A 23,755-nucleotide genomic window follows, 5' to 3' on the forward strand; every position below is an offset into this window, starting at 1 on the left:
CCCCCTCAGTGCCCAGGCCCCTGTTCCCTCCTCCCCTCAGCACCTGCCCCCCGCCCGTCCTGCTCCCCACAGCATCCTTACCCCGCCCCCATTAGGCTGGGAGCCTGGGCTCAGCCTCTCCCTGCCTTCCACAGGTGTCCCCAGCCTGGCTTCTCACCCCACCCTCCTTCCTCCCCTTCAGCCTGTGCTGCCCCATGGAGCCTGCCCTGGGCAGCAGTGATCTCACTGGCAGGGAAGAGTGAAACTGTTGCTTGCTCTGGTGCTTTGGCTTCACAGGGATGTGTGAGCAGCCCCCACACTAATCTCAGCTGCAGCCACAGACAAACTGCCTCCAGCTCTCCCCTCCCCCTGTGCTCCACAGTTGTTTCAGGTGGTGCTCATAACCTGTAGGACACATACATACACACACACACACACACACACACACGCACATACACACCCCTGCAGTGGAGACAGGTGATGTCTGATAGGAAGCAGACAAACCTGCTATTCCTCTTTTGTGAGGGGCCTGCGGGGGAGGGGTTCTCCTCCTGAACACATCTGCACACATTGCATCAACCTGGCACCCAGTGCACCTCACATATTCCTGGGGATGTTAAAAATCATTAATAAAAATTGCAACGTTATGCATTTTCAACCATGTTTTGAATCCAGGCAGGTACCTCTTAATAGTGTTATATGAGTTTATGCTTGTTGGGGCAGGCATGGCCTAAGGGCCATGATTTGCCAGGCATTCACTAAAGATCTATATCTGAGCCACCTTTGGAGAGAAAGAGATGGAGACAAAAAGAAGAAACAAGAGACAGATGGAGACAGGCAGAAGCAGCAAAATGAAGGAGCTGCTGGAGACAAAAAAAGGAGCAATAACCGGGATCGTCCAAACCATTCCCCCTGCTATTTGTAAAATAAAAATCCAATAAAATAAACAATATTCACCTTCCTCATCTTTTTTCTCCTGTACACGTTTAAATCCCTTATAGATTTGTTTTCATAGTTCCCGTCTCTCTCTTTCTTTTGTTCCTCCATCCCTCTGTTGGATTTATTCCTTGTGTTCTTTCAGTCACTGCTCTTCTTCCTATATTCAAACTCTTTCTGTCCTCATTCCCCTACTAAAGTCAGCCCACGTCTTCCCTTGCCAGGCTCACCAGATCAGAACCCACTTTTTTCCTCCCTTGCAGCTCCCCTCCAGTTTAGAGTCTTCCTTGGCCCCCATCCCAGCTCAGTCCTCCCCAGCTTCCAGAACTCCTGTCTTATTGCTACAAGCTTTGCCATGTTGTCTATCCAGCGTGATTGAGGGGTACATCCACATAGCTTGCTGGTAAGTGCAAGTGGCTTTGAAGCTCCTCCGGTGCTAAGGGGTAGGATAGGCAGGGGACAGGGAAAATCGGAGGCAGGTGAGGATTGAAGTGGGATTGGAGTTAGTGAGATATCTACGGAGCAGAGCAGATAAGGTTGAATGAGGTCCTCAGTAGGGATTGGACCACCTTTCATAGCTCAACAACCCGTGAGAAAGAACAGAGCTGCACCAGGGGGACAGGTGTGTAGTGGAAAGGTGTTGTTACGCTACACAGCCACACTGGGCCAATACAAGCACTGTTCATCTATAAGAGACTCATAATCCTGCCTCTGTGGGGGTTTGTGATGCTCCATTACCTAATGTTTGTAAAGCACTCCCAGATCCTTGCATCAAACAATACAGAAGTGCAGAGTTATTCTTTCTATCCTCTTTTCTCTCTCATCCCAACCAGTTACATCATTCCACTCCTTCACTCATCCCCAATCACTGCTCTCTTCCCTGGATTCTTATCACCCCCATCTTTGCTGAAAAAGTAACCTTTGGGTGGGTTGTGCCCAATCTCAGCTGGGAAGGGCAGAGATTCCTCAGTACACCATGGGGATGCTACGTATATGACAGCTCAAGATCTCTTCAATGCCTTGCAATGGAAGCTACAGCAGCAGTCAGAGAATTAAAGATTGTGGGAACTGGATGTTACCCTTTCGCCAAAGCTGGACTGGCGCATATCTTGTAAAGAGACACTTTGGGTGGGGTGGAAGCAGGGGATGGTCCAGAGAAGCCAAGGAGGCAATTACGCCATTAGAATGAGCCTTCTGTCTTGGGAAATGAGGCTTCTCCTCCTTCATTCAAGCTGGGAATAGCAGAGTTCTTGCAATGCCTTTGTTCTTCTTCCCCACACTTCACAGGAAGAGAAAGGGAAAGAGAGTGATTTTCTGTTAATCCCAGAATTTATTTTAATTTGTTTTTTAGCAAGTGGTGCACTTCATCTACATGTTATCTACAATGTAAATCCTATTCATTTTGTCATTGATCCATAACATGGAACCATCACAACACTAATATGAATACATTAATACCAGAAGAGTTTTAGTGCATGCTCAGTAGTCAGCTTTTACATATTAATGGTTTCACTATTTTAACAAAGAGATGGCTTTGAGGAACTGGCTTGAATTGGCCCAGGTCAGCAAGTGAGCATGAGGTTGCATCCCTGGCCATCTTGATTAATAGTGATTGATGGACCTATCCTTCATAAAGTTATCTAGTTCTTTTTTGAAACCTGTTATTGTTTTCAGAGTAGCAGCCGTGTTAGTCTGTATCCACAAAAAGAACAGGAGTACTTGTGGCACCTTAGAGACTAACACATTTATTTGAGCATAAGCTTTGTTTTGGCCTTCACAACAAATTCCACCGGTTGACTGCACATTGTGTGAAGAAGTACTTCCTCTTGTTTGTTTTAATCCTGCTTCCAGAGGCCACATGTAACTGTGGATAGCAGGGGGCCGGGGGGGGATCACGACCACCCCACGTATTGCCTCTGCCTCATCTCAGTGGTCTGCAAAGTAGGTGAGTGCCACCACCTGGAGGAGACGCTGCCTCCTCACTGCTGGTCGTCCTGGCAAGAGACGACCCAAGAAATCGGGGGTGGGGGTGTGACCCTGCATGCCTCACACACACGTCGTCTCTGCCCGTTGCCTATCAAATTAATTGGGTGACGCTTGGTCAGGGGTGAGCAAACTACGGCCCACCAGCCATTTAATCCAGCCCTCAAGCTCTCACTGGGGAGAGGGGTCTGGGGCTTGCCCCACTCCAGCGCTCCAACCGGGGAACAGGGTTGGGGGCCGCTCCACCCGGCTCCCGGAAGCAGCGGCATGTCCTCCCTCTGGCTCCTACGCCTAGGGACAGCCAGGGGGCTCCGCTCTGCATGCTGCCCCATCCCAAGTGCCACCCCCGCAGCTTCCATTGGCCGGGAACCGCAGCCAGTGGGAGCTGCAGGGGTGGTGCCTGTGGACGGGGTAGTGTGCGGAGCCGCCTGGCCATGCCTCCGCGTAAGAGCCAGAGAAGGGACATGCCACTGCTTCTGGGAGCCACTTGAGGTAAGCGCCGCTTGGAGCCTGCACCCCTGAGCCTGCCTCTGGGCCCCAACCCCCTGCTCCAGCCCTGATCCACCTCCTGCCCTCTAAACCCCTCGATCCCAGCTTGGAGCACCCTCCTGCACCCCAAACCACTCATCACCAGTGCCGGCACCCCCAGCCGGAGCCTGCACCCCTTCCCACACCCCAACCCCCTGGCCAAGCCCTATCCCTCTCTTGCCCTCTGAACCCCTCAGTCCCATCTCAGAGCCTGCACCCCCAGCTGGAGCCCTCATCCCCCCCTTCACCCCACTCCACAACCCCAGCGCCCCCTTACGCACCCTGAACTCCTCATCTCTGGCCCCACCGTGGAGCTCACACCCCCAACCAGAGCCCTCACCTCCTCCCACACCCCAACCCCAATTTTGTGAGCATTCATGGCTCACCATACAATTTCTATTCCCAGATGTGGCTCTTGGGCCAAGAAGTTTGCCCACCCCCGTGTAGTTGCATTCAATCTGTAAGCCCTATGACTTGAAGCCACAGAAAGAAGGGAGCTCACTATTGACACCTATTGGTGAATGAGGAGAAGTGCAGCCCAGAGCTATATAAAAGCTGCAGATGGACGGGCTTCGTAGAGGAGGGAGCTCTGCTAGGATCTGTGGGAGAGCTGGGGGGGACTGACTGACTGACTGACTGACTGACTGGTTGGTTGGTCCAAGCTTTGTTTGCTTTCTCTTACGTAACCATCTGGGGCGGTTTGGTTAAAGTGCAATTAAGTTTTGAGGGCAACAAAATGCTACCGACCATGTTGGAAGCTGAAGGCAGAAGACAGTTACCCAAATGCACCTGTGGTCACTCAGTCAGGCACAGCTAGATACAGTCTCCTGGACTGGGCTACAGTGAAGGGAAAAGAAAGTGTTGTTTCCCACTGAGTGCCTCTGCCTTGTCAGGACTCTGTTAAGGGGCCTAGATACCATGGTTTCTCTTGGAAGAGCAGAGGTGGTTTTGAAGCAATGGACAGCACACAGCGGAGGAAGTTTGGGTTAAAGCTGAAGAGAGAAGCAGCAGCAGCAACCTACTTAAGGGAGTCCGGTGTTGTCTCCTTGTCCAGCAATTAAAGCTGAAATCACCTGGGCTGGGGCAGGTGGTAGAGCCCCTGGAGTAGACCAGGCAGTGCTGTCCTTGCAGAATCTTTGGACTCCACCAACTCAGGACAGCAAACTGTGAGTGGGGAGCCTAGCTAGGGAGGAGGAAAGTGGCTCGAACGCAGCTGCCACTCACTCCCAGGGGAGGACAGAGATTGGGACTATTATTAAAACATCCTGGGTGGATGAGGGTTACTTAATGCTGGTTTTCCTAAGTGTTTTCTCTTGTCTCCTTCCCTCTTTGTTTTAAATTATTGGACTTGCTGCTTGCAAGTGGGAAAGTATTGCCCATCTAGGGTGTCCAGGGTAGTGTAAACAGTTTCCCAGGTTTCTGAGTGCAATCTTGAACCACTGTTAAGTCTTCAAACATTGAACCTCAGGGATCCACCCAGTCCCGCTGGTCATAGTCCAGGAGGTCTCTGATTCTGGTGGTGTTTGTCTTAGGGACTGTGTCTTACTGTGTGTCTGTGCAGTGCTTAGCACCATGGGGCCCCCGGCCCTGATCTCAGCTGGACCTTCAAGGCACCATTCCACTATAAATAATATTTAATTGAGAACCTTCCTTTATTCACACAGGTCCAAAGTTGCAGACTGGGAAATGTAATAGTCTCCTTATAAAAACTCGCAAGCTTGCTTTTTCCAATCTCATTATCTTGCCTGTTAGGGTTCAGAGTCTTTCCACCGTTCCTCCCCACCCTTCTTAGGTCTCTGAGGATCTCCAAGTTCTTGCTGATTTTGTTATCATGGCCTCTATGCCCAGCAAATGAGAACTAGCCAGGACTACTCCTGGAGCCCTTCAACATTGGTCCTCTCCAGTTTGGTGGGCACCAGGGTTCCATGCTGAACACTTTCTGAGAGGTGCTCAGCACCCTCAGCCCCCACTCACCTCCATAGCAGTCAAACTGACAGACCACTGCAATCTGGAGAAGAAGAGACTGAGATCTTAAATCAAACTCAAAGCTTTGTTGCGGGAGAATCATTGGCCTGGGACAGTGATGGGGATTTTGATACTTCCCTTGGGGAAGGAAGGTGTCTTTTCCACAGGTCAATATATCTCACTGTCAAGAAGCTTTCCCTGATATTCTGCCCAAATTCCTGTATCCGGTTAACTTTAACTTTGCCATAAAATGTACCTTTAGGGCTGAAAGATCCCCTGCTTGGTCTCGAGCTAAGAAAGTGAATCTTTTCTGTCAACTATAATTTTAGCCCAATTTGGCTTGTTGTTCTGTCTGTTTCTTTGTTACCAGAACATGTTTAAAAACATTTAAAAAGCAGGTATGGGAAGTTAATATGGTGGAGACTTTTATGCTCAAATATCTTAGAGACAATGTTGTTTTAAAACTTCAAACTTGGCTTGTACGTACTGGATGAGGAATGCTGCTATCATACATTCTATCTACTATGTACAAGTGTGGATTTTTGATTAAGTGCTTTTCCTGATAAGCATTTAGAAGGGAAAGGGAGTGACATACCTTAGTCTTACAGCAAATCTATAGACCTTGTTACAGGATTTGGTACTTTTATATTGAGGGAACTCTCAACACCTTCTTCCTGCAATAAAAATACTCCTCAAAGTTTCAAATTGTGACCCATGTAGCAGATGCAGTAATACAAAATACTGCATACCAGTGCAAGAAAAATATCTTAAAATGCAATTCTGATCTCAAAAAATGATTCTGTAAAAATAGCAGCTGTTCATTCAAACAGCTCTGCTCCCTGCCTCTATCAGAGTGATAGCTGCCAACTTTAGTAGCAGAAAAATGATTTTTAGACTTCGTATTCTTTTTAGCATTACAGAATGAATTCTGTCCTTTCTCATGCCCCTGAGTTCTGACTGCAGGGCCAAGTTCTTCCTCACTGCACATGTGCAACCCACTGAAGAAGATAATAATTAGAAGATTGTACAAGCGTCACTGAGGTGTGGGGTGGCCCTGCGGCAGCTTTCCTGCTGAGGACGACCAGCAAACAGGAAAGATCCAAGACAGAGTTTCAGGTCCCAAGATGAGTTTGGAAGGCTGCTACTTAAAAAAACACACATTTATTTCTTTAATTGATTTATTTATTTGTAAACTGAGTAAATTTGATCCTGAGGTTGTGGGGACACAATAAGCAGGGAGATCCATTTTGACAGAGTCCTTTTTCAGAGCAGACCCACGCTGTAGTTAGATTTCTAATCCTGAGAAAGTGAAGAAATTAATGTATTGTTCTTGTGGCAGCTAATCATGAGGAGGGAGAAAACTTGTTCACCTTAGCCTCTAAGGATAGAACAAGAAGCAATGGGTTTAAACTGCAGCAAGGGAGGTCTAGGTTGGACATTAGGAAAAAGTTCCTAACTGTCAGGGTGGTTAAACACTGGAATAAACTGCCTAGGGAGGTTGTGGAATCTCCATCTCTGGAGATATTTAAGAGTAAGTTAGATAAATGTCTATCGGGGTGGTCTAGACAGTATTTGGTCCTGCCATGAGGGCAGGGGACTGGACTCGATGACCACTCAAGGTCCCTTCCAGTCCTAGAATCTATTAATCCCAGACCTCCTGTATGTGAGTATTCTCTCTTCCTGCATGCAGCAAGGGCTGTGTCAATTCTTCCTGGGCCTGGAATGGTCACAGGAGCCCCGCCCTCACCCCCAGTATAATCTACATGTTTCTGTTCTACAAAAAGAGACAGTGTATGGAGAAGCCAGGCAGGGGAATCTGGATACAGCAATCCTCTGCAGTGGGTCCACAGAGGAGAGTGGAGGGCCTGTCCAGTGGATACATGAAAGTCTGGATCCACAGGCCAAAACTCATGTCTAGGAGGCAGAGCTAGCCATGCATGCTACAGCAGCCTTGAGATTATGGATGCTGTGCATGCCCTGCCCCAGGCTTGGGAGAAGGATTATGCCCCACTGTAACTACTTATGTGGCTGTGGACAGCTTTCTGCAAAGACCAGAATTAATACAGATGCACAACATGGCTAGGTACCCTCCCAGCTGCTGTGGAAAACCATAATGCCGCCTATCCTGACCTTAGTACAATTAACATCTCTGTCGTAATGTTACACCAGCACAGGGTGATGTCCTCCCTCTGGTCTGTGTGTAGAACTCCCATTATTCTCAGGGAGCGATTGTCTCCCCTGGGCAGAGGGCCAGCACAACGGCTCTGTATTATTTAATGCCTATGAGTCTGAACAGGACATGGGGCTTTCGCTGCCCCTCTACACAGGGCTGAATTTCAGCTGGGGAGACTTCTGAGCACGGGAGCAGGGTGAGGCTATCCCCTGTTGAGTTTTTTTGCATTTAATGCAGCCTTTATGGGTAAGCCTGAGCAAGCCGCCTTGACAGATCATTTAAAAAAATGCTCTGGCACTAGCAGATACATATTTCATAGCTTGATATTTTAGAGGCTGATGATTGGTTAGAGTCCTTTCAGCACATGTACCTCTTCCTGTGGGCTCCTGCCTTCAAATGAGTCCCTGGTTGTCATGATTTATTGTATTTGATACAAGAGGAGTACATGGTTTTGCCAAGGAAAGACATTTGGGTACTATCTGGGGAGATACTGGGAGATTTACTCAGATCAGTGTTTATGTAGAATAGTTTTCTTGTTTCTGAAGTCACCTGTGCTAGAAGGACTAACAGGTACTGCCTTGTGAGCAGTTGAGTCATCAGCTGCGAGGCCACAAATGGTTCTGTACGAGTGCCACGACTGTGAGGGAGGGTTACAAGTTTAACATGGAAAAACTATCAAGGGACTCAGATATTCAGAATATCAGTTTTGTTTGAATTTAACAACCACCCATCTCAATTCCAGCAGAATGGTACAGTCCTGTGAATATAAGAACAGCAGCTAAGGTGGAGATAATAATTAATGTCGTTTATAAATATCCCCTGTCAGGATGCTCAGGGTGGTTTTACAGCAGCATGGAAACCACTTAACATACATTTCCAAGCCTTAAAGGTTACAAATTTAAGCTACAGATTTAAACATACAAGACCAATAAATCAGGGAGGGTCAAGTAATAAATGTGAGGCAGCCATTGATCAAACTTTGGAATAAAGAGCATTTAAAGGTATCACTTAAAGCAGGGGAGAGATGGCTCCCATGTACCATAGCAATGGGCGCTCTGCAAATATGGCAGAGTGAGTGGTGTTTATTTTTGTTCATCTCAGCAGCTTAGGGACACCTCTCTCCCAAAAACTGAAGGGTTCGGCATTTTAAACCAATGAAATAATCTGACTAGCTGAACACTTCTTAGTTCCCTATCTCCCCAGCCCCTTCTGCGTGGAGAGCTGCAAGGCTCCATTCTTTGCCCTCCTCAAACTGGAAATCTTACTCAGCCTTGTATGTCTTTCTGTTCAGATAACCCCTAACTGTTCATCTCCCTGACCTATCCAGCTTCCCCGCACTGAATGCTTCAAGGACTGAAGTCATCCCTCTGGGAACTAGCTGTTCTTTCAGTATCAGATCTATCTCTGACTCCTGACTCAAACTCCCAAGACTAGACATTTTTAAGCCATCCTTGATCTTGTACTTTCTTTTCCCTCCCACATTTTCCTATCTACAAGTCACCACTTGCTACGTATGCAGCATTGCCACATCTGTTCTGCATGGGTTTCTATCCTGCTCTCCTCACTATAGTATCTCAGCACCTAAGTGCTTGCCTAGCGTCTGCTGGGTGCAGGTCATTCTCTCTCATCCTCTTTCCCAAGGGGGAGAATCCTGCGTGCAGTGGAATGTCCTGTTTTGGGATATTTTTGTTTTTAAATGTACACACCGTTCTGTGTTTATGGTGGAGAAGGCAGGTTGGAGAAATGCACATGGCCCTGGGGAGCAGAAGGTGGAGAGATTTGTGATGGTCCTTAGTGCCTGTGGAAGTTTGCTGCACAGTCTAAGAGCAGCTATGAGAAACCTGTCATCCACCCTGCTGAGCTTTCTTTGTGGCAAAAAGTTCCACTGTGCTTGAGGAGCGGAGTTGCTGACCACAGCCTTCATCCAAGAGTTTTATGCTCTTTTAGATATGCTGGGTCCCGGCCACTGAGAGACTGGGCTGCAAGTCCATCTTTACCTTATCCATGTACTATATTCATATGGCTATCAAGAATATTCAGAGTTGTCAGAATTAATGTCAAGAAAAAAATTGGAAGGGATATTAAACCACATGCTTTAGGGCTTAAGCAAATCCCTAACTGTGAGAGACCAGGATGGGAATTAATGTGGGGGAAAGATTATCCCACATCTGCCTGTTGCAGGGTTCTTACACCTTTGCAGCATCTGATGTTGCTACTGTCAGAGACAAGATATTGGCTTAGATGGACATGGGGGCTGATCTAGTCTGGCAATTCTTATAGTCCTATATTTTGAAATCTTTATTCATGTCCTTCAAGGCAGCTGGGAAAGGCCTCACAAAAGCAGAAAGAGATTCTGTACAGTACTACCTTTTCTCTTTACTTTTCTTCCCACGTTTTTATTACAATGGCTATTTACAAGAAGACAGCTTCTTGGAGTTTTTCTCTGTAAGCTTTGTGATTTTAATTACATTAAGAATTCTACTATCTAAAAGATGCTGAAAGAAAATAATGCAATTATCAGCTCTAACATCGGTTTAAAAAGTCTAAATGGTCCCCGCCCATCAGTCTTCAGCTGAAAAGAGAGGGAGCAATAATGTTCCATAAAGAGAGGGAAGAAAAATATACATGCGAAAAGGGTGGGGGAAGGGGATTTGGAAAGAACTCTCAGCTATTCACTTTATCTCGGTAGGCAAGGAACCAAACCTTCCCTGAAAATTTAACTCTGATGAAATACTAAGTAATCTTTTAAAAATAATACAAATAAGCTTTGCTGAGTGCAAGGCGTTTCTATAGATCATCACAACGCCCTGGCACTGTCTTAGGAGTCAATTTAGAGCAATCTAAACTGATAAAAGCCTGAAACTGCAAAGAGTGAGTCACAAAGCAAGCTCCAGGCTGCCTCGGCTCTTCCATGATTTTACTACAAGCACTTGAGGGGAATGATATCCTTCTCTCCCACACATTCCCCTTCCCCATGACTGCTTTCCAGAGAGCCAGGCACAAGGCAGGGCAGTGCAGCTGAGACTGCTGGCTCCCTCCCCCATGCCTCGAACAAGAAAGGTCCATGGATGGAAAGCATCTTCTGCACACAAAGGGGAGGGCACCACCCAGCCCAAAGTGTGGAATCTAAAAGGCTTCTCTATAGCAAGGTGCATATTGAAGCCCTGCAGACTCAAGACACTAATATTATGGGCCAGATTGAGTGGTGCCACTCCGGTGATGCAAACCAGCCGCAGAGCCAGCTAAGCTCAGCTGGGTTTTTTAGCCGTGTTGCATGGCCAGATCAGCATGAAGCAGCCACCCTGTAGTAGGGAACCTGAGGGTATAGATATATATATTTAACTAGTCCATTTTTCCCCTTGTTGGTTACTCCAGAGAGATATGGGGAACCTGGCCTCCAGAGAATGGAACCATTCCCCCTCTCCCTTCCTCTCTCCAAATTGGAGGAAAGGCTCCCAGTGCGTAGTGTGACTGTGCCCTGCTTGCAAAGGCCTCCAGTTCAGAATCATATTTTAAATAAGAAGCATCTTGGGTGTCCTGTAAACCTTCCGAGTGGGATCCAACTTCACTTTTACAATAGTGAGAATTAACAGCATAGATTGGAAGTGATTAAGGCTAGAAGGGACCATTGTGATCAGTTATTCTGACCTTCTATATAACACAGGTGAAATTCTCAGGCCTGGTGATTCTTGCATCCACCCAATAACTTGTGGTTGAACTAGAATGTAACTGTTAGAAAGGCAGCCAGTGATAGAGAATCTACCACATCCCCCTGGAACCTGTTCCAATGGTTAATCATCCCACTGTTAAAACTGTGCGCCTTGGTTCCAGTACGAATTTGTCCAGCTTCATCTTCTAACCACTGGATCTCCTATACCTTTGGTTGCTAGACCAAAGAGCTCTTTCGTATGCATGCTGCCTAGAATCACTACAGGAGCTGGGTTATCTAAGCTTTCTGCTCTCTGCATCGTTTTCCAGATTTTCAGAGTTTGTCCCCACTGAAAACTCAGATCTGAACTCCAGATTTTACAACTGGCAAATCCAGGTGTCAAACACTCCCGGAATTGAGTCCGCACCCAAATTTCCCCAAGTTCAGGGTGTTTAGGTGCCGTGTTCAGATCTGACCCATTTCAGAAAGATGTTTGAGCTGCAAAATCCAGAACGTAGCCTCTCAAGGCTGGCCTACAAGGGAACCCGAGAAACCCAGTTACTGACTCCAGTGCCGAGTTTATCTGGTGTTACAGACTCTGTGGATAGCTCCAACCTGACTCTCTGATCTGCTCATTTTTCAGAGTAACAGCCGTGTTAGTCTGTATCCGCAAAAAGAACAGGAGTACTTGTGGCACCTTAGAGACTAACAAATTTATTAGAGCATAAGCTTTCGTGGACTACAGCCCACTTCTTCGGATGCATCCGAAGAAGTGGGCTGTAGTCCACGAAAGCTTATGCTCTAATAAATTTGTTAGTCTCTAAGGTGCCACAAGTACTCCTGTTCTTCTTTTTGATCTGCTCATGATGCGCCTCTCTGCCCCTCCCCCATGACTCTCCTTGGGTAAGGAAAGTCTCCCTTCCCCCACCTACATGACGTGCACTGTATCTAAGCCGCTTCCTCTCTCCAAGTGTTACCACAAGCTTTATTTGCCTCTTTCTCTCTCTCGCTCGTGATGAATTCTCTCTGAAGCATTTTGAGACACTCAGTCTGAAGGATGCTCTATAATGAAGAATATGTTGTATTGCACTGCTTTAAAATGCCGACTGCATTGGTCTTTCAAATGGTGTTTAGCGTCGCCACTTGTGATGCTGTAGATAAAGCTTTGTCAGTGTTCCCATTATAGACTTCAACTTCCAGCATTTACCACCAGGTGAAACTTGGCAAACAGCCTCTCAGACTGGAGAGAGTAATTCTTGCAAAAGGTGAAGAAGATACAAAACCTTTCTGAAAATAATGTCTGAAAAAAACAAACTGTTACTGGGATTTGTTGCTTGTATAACCCAGGAACAGTTTTAATTAAACAATAAATCTGAGAAGCAATTAGGCAAAAAGTAGTTGAAGCAGAGATGGTATTTTGAAAGAGAGCCAATCTATTGCTGTTTAAAAATCAGCTCTGTTGTGTGCAGCAAGACTCTGCTACAGTGCCTGTGGGCGAGCTGCACGCGTACTGCGCAAAGTAATCGTTCAGACGCCGAACAGGCAAGAGGGCCTCAGGGGTAGGTTTGTAATTACGCAACTTTCCACTGGCAACATGTCACTGTAGATATGGGGGGTGGGCACAGTTTAAAGGTTGTGGTGTGAACCCTGGCAGCAGAGGTGATGTATGGGGGGAAGAGGCTCGCCATACGGCCTCGTGGGCTGCAGCATGGCCTCCCAGTCACTTGCTGCGCCTTCCTCAGTGCAATGCTAAGCAGCTTCCCGGCTCAGAGCCAGCTCCTGGCCCCCCGGCCAGCCCCACCTTTGGCCACAGACTCCCGGTCCCACCCGGTCTTTGGCTGCATGATCCCAGCCCCCGAGGCTCTATTTCTGGCTCTCTGATGGAGAGATGAATTAACCTCGTGTGGGCCCTGGATGTGGTCCCACCCCGCTACTCCGCCTGTGCTCCCCCCCCCAAGGCCCTGCCTGCGGCTCGCACAACAGGAGGGTCAGAGAGGAGTGAGCGATGGGGAGGGGGCGGCACGCAGGAGCAGTGCCCCTTCGGATTCTGGCACCATCGTAAGCCCGTTACTGCCGTGATGGACACTGTGAACTTGGACAAGGCAGCTGGGCCAAGTTCTCAGGGCTGCAAGTGCAGCCCCTGCACACACACGCACCTACATAGCTACATAGCTGCAGGAGGTGAAATGTGAAGCCTCCCTCACTCTATGCTGGGGGACCCCCCCCTCACTCCCAGCGTTGCCCTGAAGCTTGTAAAGCTCTTTGAGACCCTCGCAGAGACGTCGGGAGCAGGGCAAACTGATTGCTGCTCTAGGGAGACTTGCTCTGAGCCAGCCTTGGAGACCGGCCACGCTGAGCCCTCCCGGATTTCTGCCAGGCAGAGGTGACACAACTGTTAATAGTGTGGGGGGGAGAGGGGGGGCGACACAATTTGTAGGTTTTGATGGGAACCCTGGCAGAAATCTGGGGACCCTGCTGCCCCCCATCCCTGCATTGCCTCTGCAACTGTTTAAAAGCAGAATATTTATACTGCAGCCTGGATTGGCTTCAGTCATGTGCATAATAAATGCATTTGGAAACATCCTAATTACGTGTTTACCTGACAGAGGGAGCCAGTAACAGTCACCTTGGCTCATACACAAACATGTTTGAGAAATCGGCCCGCTTTTGCTCTTACCCAAGAGATGTAAAGCGCACGTTTTATGACCTCTTAAAAAAAAATCCACAAAACGTATAAGGTTTTCAAAGGGTGTCATTTAAAGGCTTTTTAAACACTTTTCGTCTCACTATAACTTGGAGTAAACTTTGTCTGAGTTGGACTCTGAGCTCTTCAGTGCAAGGACTTTGCCTTTTATGTGTCTGTTGGAACAATGTCAGCACTCTAGAAATAACACCCTCCGGAAAGCCTGATACTACCCCTCTTCCCCGAACAAGCATCTTTCCCTTCAGTGAGCAGGTGCATGTTGTGTTGTGATGTTGGATTTGAACCACAGCATGCATGGGGGTGTTTGTGTGCATTAGGTTGTAGGGTTTCTCCTGAGCATTGAAAATATGCCCCTGAGTTTGCTCTTGTAGGGAATTCCAGGCTGCACACGCTAGTTTGTTACTGACACTTTGTTCCTGGGTCTTTGGTGTGCATTCCAGACTTGTTAAAGGACTGCTCATTAGGACTCTGCTATGTAGTCTCAGTTGTTATTTCAGGGTCACTCATGACTGCTGGAGCTAGAGGAGATATTGTTGTGTTTGTTTGTTATAGAACTAAAAGCACCGAAGCATCTGCTAAAAAGAAAAGCAAATATAAAGAATTCCAAGAACTTTGCAAACAGCCATGGGAGGAAAAGTGTGGCAAATGTGGGGCTTTGCAACCTTGAAAATCTCTTTAAATAATGTCAGTTGCCTGATATACCGGCAGAAGTAAAGTACATTAAAATTTACGGATGACTTCATCCTTAATGCACAGGATTCTGGTTTAGAAAGAGAAGGATCATACCAGCAAGATTTAAGGATGGCAGTGGCAGCCTTAGCTACCCATTCTTTCAGTCTCACTTTAACTTAAACTCTAAACTGATTTAACAAACCCCCATTCTGGATTTAAAGGAATACTCTTCAACGTGACGTTTTCTTTAACACAGCTTCATCATTACTAACTTAGATATTTATAACTAAAATAGGTTAATTCAAATTGCAAAAAATATATATATATTTTTTAAACTAAACAATGAAAAAGGGGTTGTGGTTGCCCATGCTGGTTGGCACGGCCTGCCAGCCTGGTTATATAATCATTGCATTCATGTTGGGCTCTGCGGACACTAAGAACTGCCATTCTACTGTCTAAAATGGCTCCAATTGCTATGGGTGGAACCCTGGCTCCATTGAAGTCAATGGCAAAATTCCTATTGACTTCGGTAGATCCAGGATTTAATCGTCTCTCTTCAGAGGTCTGAATATCAATAAATTATTGAACTCACTAATTCCATGCCAAAGAAAACCAAACCTACCATTAATGCTACATTATGGTTGATTAACTCTGACTTTTGAGTACTTGATTTACTTGAAAACTCAATCTCTATGGCATATGCATTTAAAAAAAATAGACCCTCAACTTCAAAACAACCAAATTTCCTTCAAACATGGGCTTGTTTTTAGATCTCAGATCTATGGAGCAAGCTAAGTTTGAACAAAATTTGTTCAGATGTTGTTGTTTTACCATATATGATAATTCTGATTAGAAGTTACAGGACACATGCTTGTTGGGGGAGGGATAGCTCAGTGGTTTGAGCATTGGCCTGCTAAATCCAGGCTTGTGAGTTCAATCCTTGAGGGGGCCACTTGGGGATCTTGGGCAAAATCATAACTTGGTCCTGCTAGTGAAGGCAGGGGGCTGGACTTGATGACCTTTCAAGGTCCCTTCTAGTTCTAGAATTGGGATATCTCCATTTAATACTATTATTGTCTTTTTGTACATAAAGGTAGAATTCAGAATGGATTTGCTGACAGGTTCAAAAAGAATCAGTCCCATCTGGGCTAAGAGTTTAGCCCCAAAGGAATTTGTATGTGAACATTATGAGCCATCAGAAGGGGGGATTACAATCCAATTTTATTTCAATCATAAATAACGTCTCCAGAAGCTGGGGCTTTGAGAAAAACACCAGATATTGTGAAAACTGGCAGAAATGTATTGGTAGCTCCTTCATGTCACAGATCTCTCGCTCCATTCCCGCCCCCCCCAGCCTCCTATGAAAGAAGAAGACTGGCAGGCTATTTCCCCCAAAGGAGATGGTGGAACCTTGCTGGAGACATTGTCCTGGGGAATACGCTGGAGGGAACAATTCGAGCTGGCTGGGGATCAGCTGATCACCTAGCAGATTTCCTTCATCTCTGTTTAATATGCACTCCTGCTTATAGTTTCTACCACAGCTTGGTCAAAGGATCCTTTGGGGTCTGAACAGGCTCCAACCTCCTTCTGCTGCCTCAGGCTCCCATCAAAGATGTTTTAATAGGAGGCTTTGAAGATCCTGCCTTCTGAAATGCCACTTCACCACTGTGTGGCAGCACTGGATACTGGAACTGTGCTCACTGGCAGGCCATCCGGTAGTGTGCGCTTTCAGGGGACTCCTGGCTCGAGGGTTGCTAGTGGAACCTACAGCACCCAGGGCACTGCTCTAATCCGGCTGAACTTGGCAGTGGGTGTAAGTGTTTGCCCCTTGGTGGCAGTTTGGTAGAGCTAGTTCTGCTCCTAGAGCAGGGTGGCCACAGAATGGAAGCCCCAAATGCAGCTGGCACATTCGAGATACAAGGTGGGTGAGATAATATCTTATCGGACCAGCTTCTGCGGGTGAGCAAGACAAGTGTACACCGAGCTCTTCTGCAGGCCTGGGAAAGGTGTGCAGGGCTTGTCTACACATACAATACCGCTGTAGCATCTAGTGAAGATGCTCCCTACACCGAGGGGAGAGCTTCTCCTGTCTGCATAGGTACTGCCCCTCCCCGAGAGGCGGTGTTGGTGGGAGAAGGCCTTCAGTCAACGTAGCGCTGTCTGTGCTAGGGGTTAGGGTGTCTAACTGCGTCGTTCAGGGGGTTTTCACACCTCCGAGCGCTGTAGTTACACGGAGGTAAGGCTGTAGTGTAGGCCAAGCCTCAGAGTGTTGGAGCTAAATACGCTAAACAAGTTGTTCTGCCTTGTAAGTAGTTAACACGCATTGTAAGTGCCCATTCAAGGGGAAGTGACCAGTTAATGCCTCTCTAGTCCTAGAACAAAAAGGGAGGGGGGGGTTCATGAGTTACAGACTGTAACGAGCCATAAATCCAATGTCTTTACTGAGAACATGATTTTTAGTGTCTTGCAAAGTTATGAATTTAAGCTCCTGGGCTCGTCTTTTGAAAGTGTTGTGCAGGCCCTTAGGACGGGGGCAGCGTGCAGAGCCTCGCTGGCTGCCCGTGCATCTAGGGGCTGCAAGGACCTGGTGGCCACTTCTGGGAGCTGCGTGGAGCTAGGGCAGGCAGGGAGTTGCCTTAGCCTGGACCCCCCCGCGCCACCAACTGGACTTTTAACCGTCCGGTCGGCACTGCCGACTGGAACCGCCAGGGTCCCTTTTCGACCGGGCGTTTAGTCGAAAACCGGACGCCTGGCAACCCTATCTTACTACCCAATTGCCCTTACTGGAAAGAACCTAATATCTAGCCTACCCTTTCCTGTTTTAACTCCAGGCTCTGGCTCTGTGTCCTACCATCTTCTGAGACTGTGAATTAATTCCCTTCCTTCCATTATGTTGTTACCTGGAAGGTATTTATAGACCGAGATTGTGTTCCACTGATTCTTCCATTTGCTAAATTATAACACTTCAGCTCCTACAGTCTCTGTGCTGTATGCTTCAGTCCTGTGTCATTTTTGGAGTTTTGTCTATATCTTTCCAAAACTTTGGGGATCTTTCTAGCATAAACACAGAGCAGCATGCACACTCAGCCAGCCACCAAAGCCCCACTAAAACAGAACACCCTGCTGCACTCACAATTCTCCCCCCGGCGGGAGAGAGAACAAACGACGTCTGGTGGATGTTAGTCATGTTGCCAATGCATGGTTGGAGGGCGCTCAGACACTACGGTGAGGAGAACCTGGATAGAACCGAATAAACCAGAAGGGCCCCCCGCATTCCAGGTGAGGTCATACCAGGCCATGTCTGGACGTGCATTTTCTCTCCTCCTCACCCCCATACAGACACACCACAAAAGATCTTGGCTTTGTTCACAACTGCATTATATTTCAGGATCGTACAATAGTAGCTTTATCACCTGTTAGTCTCTCGGACTTGCTGTTCTTTATTTCTTCTCCCTAGGTTTATGGATTTATATTTATTGGCATGGAATCTCATCCCATTTCACGCAGTCCACTGCCTTAATGTCTCCGGGTCACTTTGGATGCCTTCTGCTGTGTGTTTGCTGTCCATCTGGTTAAAATCAATCACGGGTGATATTCCATCTTTCTCTGCTTAATGAAATTTTAAATACAGGTCCCAGTGCTGACTCCTTCAGTGACCTATTCAAAGCTGTTACCCCTTTGGAGGTTTTATCTTTAATGGTTACTCTTTGATCCTGACTCATCAGCCAATTCCTAGCCCACACTGAAATATTTGTATCTAGTTGGAATTTAACCAGTTTATTTTGTGGCTGCAGCAAAAACTGAAGTGAGGGGACTGAGCAGTCAGTTATTTAATGAGGATGGCCTTTTGGTAAAGGGGGAGCAAAATTGTTCTAACGAAAAGGGGAGGCGGTCAGGGCTGGAGGTTTCACAGCTACACAGGCTGCTGGCCATTCCTCTGGGCAGAACGGGGTCCGGAGCTGGGTGTGTTGCAGCAACACCAAGGCTGCAGAACTGGCCACAAAGCAACTGGGGGTGGGAGATTCCTCCCGTTACTGCAGACACCACAAACACCCAAACTGGTTACTTGGGTCTGGACTTACTATACTGACTCCCCGATTTTACAGTGGACTTCTCCCCCCTCCGCCTGCCAAAAAAACCCTACAGCTTTAGTTTAGGGAATGATTCCAGGTGCAGTAACAAAGGTCAAATGCAAACAGATTCCCTCCTGATGATTAAAACAGGGGTCGGCAACCTTTCAGAAGTCGTGTGCTGAGTCTTCATTTATTCACTCTAATTTAAAGTTTCGCGTGCCAGTCATACATTTTAATGTTTTTAGAAGGTTTCTTTCTATAAGTCTATAATATACAACTAAACTATTGTTGTATGTAAAGTAAATAAGGTTTTAAAAATGTTTAAGAAGCTTAATTTAAAATTAAATTAAAATGCAGAGCCCCCTGGACCAGTGGCAAGGACCGGGCAGTGTGAGTGCCACTGAAAATCAGCTCGTGTGCTGCCTTCGGCACGTGTGCCATAGGTTGCCTACCCCAGGATTAAAACAAAGCCAGAGAGAGAGAGAGAGAGAAGAAATGAATGCAACAAGCAAGCTGCCTTACCTGAATGTTTTGATTACTGCAGTTTAGTAGGGGCCTTGGCAAGCACTCGGAGGTTCAGCAAGAGAATAACAAAAAGAAAGGGAAGAGATGAGAGGGGTCCAGGAAGAGAGAGAGAGAGAAGAGGTTGAATATTTTTGCCTACAAAAGAGGTGTGGTGAGTTGGCTGGTAGAGTCCTCCTGTCCTGCCTTCCCACCCTTTCTGAAGAGAGGAGCCATATTTGTCTTTCCCAGCCACCAGGTACCTCTTCTGATTCCCATGATAAATGGAAGATTATCTTTCAGAGCTTCTCTTCAGTGACTTCTTTTACAATTCCCAGGCAAACCAATCTGGACCTGCCGGTTTACAATATATAGGTGTAGTTTTGTCAGATACTCTTACCTTTGGTCTTGGCCTCTCAAACTGCTCCCCGATAAATTCTCTGCTTCCTGCACAAGGTTCCCTGATTTCACCAATTTTATTATAATTTTTGTCCAATTTTTGGCAACATACTTTGGAGAGAGTCCAGAGCAGAGCAACACAAGTGATAAAATGTTTAGAAACCCTGACCTATGAGGAAAGGTTAAAAACACTGGACGTGTTTCTTCTTCAGAAAAGAAGACTGATTGGAGATCTGATAAGTCTTCAAATATGTCAAGGGCTGTTCTAATGAGGACAATGACCAATTGTTCTCCATGTCCACTGAAGGTAGGACAAGAAATAATGGGCGTAATCTGCAACAAGGGAGATTCGGGTGAGATATTAGGAAAATGTTTCTAACTCTAAGGGTCGTTAAGCTCTGGAACGGGCTTCCAAGGAAGGTTGTGGAATCACCATGATTGAAGGTGTTTAAGAACAGATTGGACAAATGCCTGTCAGGGATGGTCTAGGGTTACTTGGTCCTGCCATGGTGCCGGAGGCTGGATTGATGAGTTCTCAAGCTTCCTTCTAGCCCCACATTTCTATGATTATTGAAGGGTGATCAAAAATAGTTCTATGAAATCTATGCTGTGGTGGAGCCTTCCCAGCTCACTCCTCTTCTGCTGCACAGCTCTCATTCTGTCCTTCTTTGTTCTCCTCTTCTATGATTGTGTTTAAATTGCAATGTTCCCTTGTTAACCGCTGCAAGGTGAGCAGGAGCAAAGCTGTTAAAATGAAGGATGTTTAATGTACACAACCTGAGCATGTTACAGGTAAGACTTTGTATCGTGAGTACAAAGTTACGCTGTCACCTGCTGATCTTTATGCTGATTCTGTGTCTTATTGTTCTTGGTGCATTAATAAACAGGTCATGGCTCTACTTGTCTTTATAGACTCGTTGCTTATTTCCTGTGACTCACCTCACTTGTGTGTAATTTCATTTTGCTTTCTTGCCTTCCTAACTCTGTATTTCTTGTTGGCTGTCTTATACCTCTGGGTCAGTTGTGAACTCTTAACGTGAAAACTATGCTCACAGGCCACCCAGTTATCCTGTAAAATGGGGTATGGCCCCTTTATCCATTCCCCCCACTCATCCCTTAGTCATCAGTGACACAGATCTGACTATCAGCCAGTCTGATCTTAATGGGCATGAGGCAATGGGCATTGCACCCACTGGCATCGCTGACAGAGCACAGCAGATTGACAATGGTAGTGCACACACTGGTGCCAGGTGGCTGGTGTTCCTGCAGAAACTAAAATGTGTCAGTGCAAAGTGCTTGCTGGGCACCCTCACTTGCTGTCTGTGACCATATGGAGAAACAAAGTGGTACCCCAGGAGCTGAAGGATGCTAATGCTGGTGCCATTTACAAACCAAATGAGTTGTGAAAACTCCCACTGGCGTATCCCTTCTGCCCGGTGCCAGTGTGACACCTGCTACCCCAAATGTTTTCCTGCCACAGACACAACATGGACCAGGTCTAAGCTCAGAGCAGCACCTCTGCCTTGGCGCCAGAAAAATGCCTTGAACCACAAAATGACCCATACTCTGTCCTCAGCTAAAGCCTCCAACGCTGAAGGATTACCTAGGTTATGGAAACTGCTTTCAGGCTCTGAATGCTCCCAATGGTGTGTGAATATTCAGCACTGCCTGTATGATGCAAGATCATACCTGACCTGCAAGATCAGAGGGTATTGATGGGATTATGTGCTCACCTCCGTGTTCGCTGCTATAACATGGCTGCAAGGAAAGCTAGAAGAGACTGGACTGACCTTCCAGCTCAGTTCTGGCAGCGCTACCAGTGCCTGTGAGATGCACATTTCAAAATAATGTAAGCTAAGTTTGTAGCTCTGCTGGTTGCAAAGAGAACTTTCCAAATACTACTGGATGGCAGTGCTGACTTCCTGAGTCTGCAGGAAGAACCAGCCTAAAAAAAGCAACAGAGGGTCCTGTGGCACCTTTAAGACTAACAGAAGTACTTCTGTTACCACAGGACCCTCTGTTGCTTTTTACAGATTCAGACTAACACGGCTACCCCTCTGATACTTGACAGCCTAAAAAAACAGCTCTAGGAAAGGGATGAACATCTCGCATTCTCTTCAGCTGGATGATTCCGAACCCGGATGATGATGGTTGATGAGGATTCAGCAGAATTCACTATTTACTGCTGCTCGTTATGGGCTTGATCCTGCAAGACGCTGAGGAACAGGATCCTGATGCAGCAAAGCACCTCCTTTAATGTTAAGCAGATGTACAGAACCATTGAATCTCAGGGCTGGAAGGGACCTCAGGAGGTCATCTAGTCCAACTCCCTGCTCAAAGCAGGACCAACTCAACTAAATCATCCCAGCCAGGGGCTTTGTCAAGCCTGACCTTAAAAACCTCTAAGGAAGGAGATTCCACCACCTCCCTAGGGAACCCATTCCAGTGCTTCACCACCCTCCTAGTGAAAAAGTTTTTCCTAATATCCAACCTAAACCTCCCCCACTGCAACTTGAGACCATTGTTCCTTGTTCTGTCATCAGGTACCACTGAGAACAGCCGAGCTCCATCCTCTTTGGAACCCCTTTCAGGTAGTTGAAGGCTGCTATCAAATCCCCCCTCACTCTTCTCTTCTGCAGACTAAGCCAATCCCAGTTCCCTCAGCCTCTCCGCGTAAGTCATGTGCCCCAGCCCCCCAATCATTTTTGTTGCTCTCCGCTGGAATCTTTCCAATTTGTCCACATCCCTTCTGTAGTGGCGGGACCAAAACTGGACCCAATACTCCAGATGTGGCCTCACCAGTGCTGAATAGAGGGGAATGATCACGTCCCTCAATCTGCTGGCAATGCTCCGACTCATGCAGCTCCTACAATAGAAGTGGGGAGAGCCGATGTATTTTGCTGGACTGAGACTTTGGTGCTCAGCAGTTCCAAGGGTTGAGTCCTTGAACTGAAACATGCAGGGTAATTGCTTGTCCGGGGTGGTTTGATGACAACAGAAGTTAGAAATGGAAAAAAATAAATTAAAATCTCAAGCAACCTGGAAGATCTCTATGGCTTAAATGTCAAATCACTTCTTCAGCAAATAAAAAGAGATCTGAGGTGGTGGGGGAAGTCTGCAATTTCAATTACAGTCAAAATGAACATTTTGCCAAGGATAGCTTTCTTGTTTTAAAGTCTTCCTGTGACTGTGACGGGTGGCCCCCTTTGGATGCCACCTGATGTGCTGAGATACCACTGAGCCCGCCTGTTATGCCAACCTGGGTGGCCTTTTTTACCTGTTTTGCTGAGCCAGGCTATTAAGCTTCCTTCTACACACACACAGGCAGGGCCACACCCAACTGCAGAACGAAGCAGACACGGAGATCAGCTCTGGGAAGGCTTAGCTTAAGGGATTTGTCCCAGCACTCAAGTGTCCACCTCCCATGGAGTGCAGACCCACTCCTACCGTTAGCTGGCTCCCTCTCCCCTGGTACTTTCAAGTGACGCCTTGTGGTTCTTGACTTTCTGGCTATGCTGTTTTATACAGACAGGGCTGGCTCCAGGCACCAGCTCAGCATGCAGGTGCTTGGGGCGGCCAAGGGGAAGGGGTGGCACGTCGGGCTCTTCGGCGGCGGGACCCTTGGTCCCTCTCAGAGGGAAGGACCTGGTGCCGAAGTGCCACCGAAGAAGAAAGTGGCACGGTGGAGCTGCTGCCGATTGTGATCGCGGTGTTTTGTTTTGTTTTGTTTTGTTTTGTTTTTCTCCGCTTGGGGCGGCAAAAACCCTGGAGCCGGTCCTGTATACAGAAAACTAACTTTAATAGGTTCCAAGGCCAAAAGGGACCATTGTGATCTAGTCTGACCTCCTGTACAGCACAGGCCAACTATCGGAGGGGTAGCCATGTTAGTCTGTATCCACAAAAACAATGAGGAGTCTGGTGGCACCTTAAAGACTAACAGATTTATTTGGGCATAAGCTTTCGTGGGTAAAAAACCCACTTCCACATGCATCTGAAGAAGAGGGTTTTTTTACCCACGAAAGCTTATGCCCAAATAAATCTGTTAGTCTTTAAGGTGCCACTGGACTCCTTGTTGTTTTCGCACAGGCCAGAGACCTGCCCCAACATAATTCTCAGATTTCAGAGTAGCAGCCGTGTTAGTCTGTATCCACGAAAAGAACAGGAGTACTTGTGGCACCTTAGAGACTAACACA

This window comes from Malaclemys terrapin, chromosome 8 (assembly GCF_027887155.1).
Source record: "Malaclemys terrapin pileata isolate rMalTer1 chromosome 8, rMalTer1.hap1, whole genome shotgun sequence".
Taxonomy (NCBI): Eukaryota; Metazoa; Chordata; order Testudines; family Emydidae; genus Malaclemys; species Malaclemys terrapin.